Below are 6714 nucleotides of genomic sequence, written 5' to 3'. Positions count from 1 at the left end.
ATATGGGAATGGAGGTATGAGTTAGCATAATATAACGACACTCGATCAACGTGGTTATATTATGGTAAGTCATACCAAAGTTCTAATGACTCGTGATGGTGAATGGACTCGATCAACCTAATCACCACCATGTGCCATGTACATGACTTCATTTTTCTTGTTGGATATCCGAAAACTCCGAGAATATTGATAACAACCATACCAAGGACATACCTTTGATTATTGCCGAACCATGTTTATGATTCCGAATGAATGACAAATTCTTTCAACTTCAAACATATGTTACACGTGTATACTATCTCGTTTCGCACAGTTTTATCAACGAAATACAATATGCTTGATATGCTCACATCGAGGCGGAAATTTCTCTCGCATTAGACTCATACCCCCGTATATGAAAATCTTTTATCTAAATTATCAATAGAGAGAGAGAGAGAGACTCTTCACGTTATACTAGTATTCACCACGAGGGTGAATAGTCCTAACGAACGTTTTCAGAACCCGATAAGAAACTTGCTCTAACAAACATTTTCGGAAATCGATAAATCTTCCGCGGCGCGAATTTCTTGAGAAATTGTTCCTCGTTTCGGATCGAGATGCTCGTTTCACTTCTAGACTTACAAAAAGTCTCAGGACCACATTTAGACATGGGTACCGCATATCACCCACAAACCGACGAACAAAGCAAATGTACGATTCGAACCTTGGAAACCATAATACGAGTTTGTATTATCAACTTCAAATTTACTTGAGAAAAGTATTTGCCTTTAGCCGAATTCTGTTACTACAAAATTTTTCACTCGAGTATTAACGCCACACTTTTTGAAACTTTATATGGCCACAAATGTCGTTCTCCTATTTGTTGGGCCGAAGTAGGCAACAAGCAAATCACCGAACCCGAACTCATTCCCGAATATAACCTAAGAAATGCTCAAGATGGCCCGTAGTCGTCAAAAGAGCTATGCCGATGTTAGACGTAAACCTCTCGAATTCCAAGTGGGTGGCCGCATAACGTTAAAAGTCACACCTTGGAAAGGTATAATCCGTTTCGGGAAACGTAAAATGCTAAATCCGTGATATTTTGATCCTTTTAAAAATCTTGGGGCGTTTTGGACCCGTTGCTTACCGTTTCGAACTCCCAACTCAAACCAATTTCGTTCATCCTACATTCTGCGTATCAAACATAAAGAAGTGTCTTGTGGAACAAGGACTTGTCATTCTTTTCGATGAGCTTACTATCGATGCCAAACTTTCCTTTCTAGGAGAACCGGTTGAAGTATTGAATCGTGAAACCAAACTTTAAAACATCATAAAATCCTGACTGTCAAAGTTCGTTGGAATGCCCAATGAAGTACCTTTACCTATTCGTAGAATTGGCAACGCAAGATCTCGAGGAAGAATCAATGACTACTACTTCCAACTAAATTTCGGGAAGATATTTCTTTTAAGGTGTAGCGAATGCAACATCCCGCGTTTTTCCGTTAAATTTATTTTAACGCCGTCTTTTTTTAGATAATCTCTTTCGTTATCTAAATTCGTATCTTTCGTTAACTAACGTTCTTAATATTTCCGTTATTTAATCTTAACGTCTCCCGTTTACTCTCGCGTATATAAAATAATTCGTTTGGTTAATTCACGCACCCGCTTTTAAACTTGAGGGACCAAAGTTGGCTAGTGGGCAAACTAGTTGACTAGGTCAACTAGTCAACCCACCATCTCATCCACTCATTCACTTCTTCTCCTACTTCCCTCCTTTTTCCTCTCTAGTCACCAAAAACACCAATTAACATCTTCAAAGATTCATCATACATTTCTAATCTAGCAATCAAACATCAAAACAAATTGTACTTTTGTGATCCTTGCATCATCCTCTTCATTTTGGTACCAATTTCACTACTTGGGGTAAGGTTTCTAAAAACTCTAGATTTCTCTAATTCAATTTATGAACTTGAAATGGTGTAAGTTAGTGTCTATGGCTCAAGTCTAACATGAATATGTGATTTGTTTGCTCGATTTGTTGTTTTGGAGTAACTAGCATGAACATTTGAAATGGGTTAGTTTAATCTTTGATTTTGGATGATTAAATGTTGTTTAAATGTTAAAGTTCATGTATTAAATATGTTACTAGCATCATTAGCTTCGTTTTGGTATGTAGGTTGATTTAGAAAAGCTTCATTTACAAAATTGTTGAATTCATGATTCTTGGTTAGGGTTTGATAAACTTTAAAATGGATTTTTGACGCATTGAATGCTATGAGATGTTGTTAGTAATTGTTTAGTTGCAATGTATGTTTAATTACCTTCGAAACCGCATATCGTATGTGTAAATTGGATTCTCGAATCATGAAATGTACTTTATGAACTTGAAACTTTGATAATGAACTTTTAACGATCATTCGACGAGGATTTTGATTTTTGTAAATGAGGTTTTTGGTAAATGAAATGTGTTTAGTTGTATTCCTCGTCAAAATACCTTTCCAACGATATAAGATACGTGTTTTGAATGTTTACGGTTCATTAGTTATGGTTGTTTGAAGTTGGATTCGTGCTTGAGTGTTCAAAAACTGCCCAGACTTGCTGAACAGACAGTCTGAGCGCCGCTCAGGGTCTTAGAGCGCCGCTCTGGGCCCCGGCTGTCCAAAAATGCACATTTTCGTTTAATTCTAACTATGCTACGCACCCCCGATCAACATGAAACTTGGCCAACATACTTATATATGCTTATCTTTCATAGAAAAATTGTCGGATACCCGACCCGACCCCGTTGACTTTGACTTTGACCAAGTTTGACTTTTAGTCAAACTTAACCAAACACTTATGCAATCGTTCTAATCTTCTTTAATACTTGGTTCTTGCATGAAACTTGACAACTAGATTCACATGCTATATAATCGAGTCGTAACGAGCCATAGGACTAATTGAACACATTTCGCCCGACCTTGTGTCATAACTGGTTAATTGATACAACTTACTTGTTTAGGTCAAGGCTAAACAAGTTTCATGCACACGTTTACTTTGTGAAGTACTTTTATACTCGTGCACCTGAGGTGAGATCATAGTTCCATCTTTTCAACAACTTTTACGCTTTAAATTATGGGATGAGAAACATATACGCTTTATACTTTTATGCATTGAAACAAGTACAAAAACAAACATTCCACGTGAGAGTTAGAACAAAAATTCCTCAATTCAATTATCATTAGTTACACTTGCGAGTGTAAACGTGAACTTATGCTGTGTGATCATACGGGCTTGACGAGCCCTCATTCGGACGATTCGCTACCGTTGGCGAATGCAATATATTTTCGGCTAGTGTGGTTCTAACACTATCTTAACGGGGTTCGAAAAACAGTTAAGTTTGATAATTGGGTGCTCCACAAACCAATAACAAACTTTCAGAATGTAAACGATTTGGAAAAATCACTTTATACTAAATCTTGTGGTTCAATGCAATGTACTTACTAAACCTATGATTTCACCAACGTTTTTCGTTGACAGTTTTCTATATGTTTCTCAGGTTCATACTTTGCTACTTGATACATGCTTCTGCGCATACTTTGATTACTTGCTTGGGGTCAAGCATACATACATACATACATACATACGCTATTGATATCATTCGTGATTTTCAACTTATATTATATCGCAAAATATTTCATTTATACTTTATAACTTTTGTAAACTTAAACTTGTTGTCGAATCGTTTGGTAACTTAAAACTTTGCAAGTCAAGCACGTTTCAAATGAATGCGACATAATTTTGGTCAAACGCGTCTCATTTAGGGACTATGACCACGTAACGGGACCTAAGTTAACGGCGCCGTCAATGACGATTTTGTCGGGTCGTTACACCTTGAATTCGAAATCAAACTTTGAGTTATTTATTTTATTTCCTTCGATAATAGCTTCAGCTGTTCCTTGTTTTATAATTTTTTTTTTGTTATGAGTCTGTTATTTACCATTACTGGTTATTAGTAATTAAGTTTTGATGTTAAATCAAACAATGATTTGATATTGGATTTTTCCCTGGTCGACTGGTTAAGCTGTGAAAAAGAAAGAAGAAAAGAAACAGAATTATATAATAAGTACAAATGGAATTCGTATATTAGTAGATAAGCATGTATGGCAGAATGGTTTAGAGGGTTAGCGAGTGAGCGAGAGGTCTCGGGTTCGAGCCGGAGGATAGCAACTATTTTTTTTTTTTTAAAAAGGCCTTATGAGGTAGCTTTTAATTTCAAAAATCTTTATTATTATTATTGTTATTATTATAATCATTATAAATTATTGTTGTTGTTAATTGATATTATTATTAATATCATTAATATGTTTATTAGAATAATTAAAAGTACTATTATTATGGGTGTTACTAGTATAACCATTATTATTATTAACATGATTAGGATTATTAATATTATTATCATTAATATTAAAATTTGTATCATTTTATAAATATTAGTATTATCAATATGTTTATAATTATTAATATAATCAATACTAATATTATCGTTATTGTATTATTATTATTATTATTATTATTATTATTATTATTATTATTATTATTATTATTATTATTATTATTATTATTATTATTGTATTATTATTATTAGTATTATTATTATGATTTCAAGGATATTAAGCATATTAATAACATAAATATATAATAAACGATAATAGGATAAAGATTATAGAAAATAGTTGTAAGTATACGAATACATGTAAAAGTTATGATTATAGGTACAAATTAATGTTATAAGAAACTATAGTCGTTATCATAGCAATTTGACACGAAGATTATGATTATGATTATGATTAGGATTATTATTATTGTTATTATAAAAACAATACAAGTTATTATTATTTTTCACTAATATTAGTATTAATATCATTTTTGTAATTATTAGTTTTACTATTATTATTATTAACATAAGTATCAATTTTAACAATATCGTTATTATTATTAGTATTATCGATATTAAGAAAGTTATTATTATTAGTAAATCATTATTATCAAAGCTATCATTTTGTTACAAATAACTATTTTGTACCTAAAATATACTTAATAAATATTTTGTAATTATATTAATAGTTTATATACCTACATATCAAACATAATAACAATATTTATATAAATACTTATATATAAAAAAACTAATGATATTTTTTATATAATAGTAACCATATATATACAGATATATTAATATAACTAAATATATAGATATTAAACATTTTGAATGTATACAAAAACTAAATAAGTATAATATATAATTTAATATAATATATAAACTTGTTCGATTACGATTATACATTTTAATTTATATATAAATGATATAGGTTAGTGAATCCAAGGCCATCCCTGCATTGTTCAGTATCGTCGTATGAATATTTTTACTACAAAATATTGTAGAGTGAGTTTCATTTGCTCCATTTTTAAATGCTTTTGCAATATATATTTTTGGGACTGAGAATACATGCGCTGCTTTTATAACTGTTTTACAAAATAGACAAAGTAATCGAAACTACATTCTATGGTTGAATTGTTATACCGGATATCGCCCTTATTGAACTTGGTAGCCTAAGAATTGGTGTTTATTATAATTGCCACCAATTGACGCGAATCCTAAAGATAGATCTGTGGGCTTTGACACGCCCCAGTCAGAGAATTTGAACTGCTTTAGTACTTCGATGTTTATATGTTTGGGGATATTCTAGATGCATTTTGTTAATGTCGGTTACCAGGTGTTCAATCCATATGAATGAATGTGAGTTTCATTTGCTCCCTTTTTAAATGCTTTGGCAATATATATTTTTGGGACTGAGAATACATGCTCTGCTTTTATAAATGTTTTACGAAATAGACACAAGTAATCGAAACTACATTCTATGGTTGAATTGTTATACCGGATATTGCCCTTGTTTAACTTGGTAGCCTAAGAATTGGTGTTTATTATAATTGACCTTAACAGCCAAAAGTTTGATGATACAGAGTATTATATTGGAAAAGCTCAGAAATGTTGGAACTGGAAAACGGATTGAGCAAACTATGAAGGAGGCTGTGGATGAATCACAAAGACTATATCTGCCTTCAAAGAATCCTGATGATTCTGTTTCTGATGAAATCTTTAGCGAATACCTTACTTCTTAATTGCTCTAAATCATTGTGAATGAATTTCTTCATCACACTATGATTCTAAAATTCTAAGATATCATCGCATCTTTCATTATAAATATCCTCGATATTTCTGAAGATAATTTCATAACAATTCTTATCCGAAATCATTCATCTTCTCGCGTTATCAGTGTTACCTCAGAAAGGAAACTGTTTTAGTTTCTAAATTCTGAAACCTTCGAGTTTAAAATATGAATGTGTTTGAAGTAGTGTTGGGAACTGATGCATGAGTTAGTATAATATAGTGACACTTGATCAACGTGATTATATTACAGTAAGTCATGCTGAGTTTCTAATGGAACATGATGATTCACAGATCATAACGTCATCATGTGCCATGTTACATAACTCTTTCATTTTGCTTAACTTCTAAACATATCAAGAAAGTATATTCTTGATAAGTTCTATTCTCAGTGATTCTGGTATTTTGACAAATCAAATCGTGCTATTACGTTCTTTCTTGTTTAGAACATTAAGTTCATTTGAAACTCCATACTTACGAATTCTGGACCGTTCCTCGTTTTACTAGAGGTCGAGAAGATAATAAAA

This window comes from Rutidosis leptorrhynchoides, chromosome 3 (assembly GCF_046630445.1).
Source record: "Rutidosis leptorrhynchoides isolate AG116_Rl617_1_P2 chromosome 3, CSIRO_AGI_Rlap_v1, whole genome shotgun sequence".
NCBI classification, from domain to species: domain Eukaryota; kingdom Viridiplantae; phylum Streptophyta; class Magnoliopsida; order Asterales; family Asteraceae; genus Rutidosis; species Rutidosis leptorrhynchoides.
Note: the sequence above shows the minus strand (reverse complement) of the source record.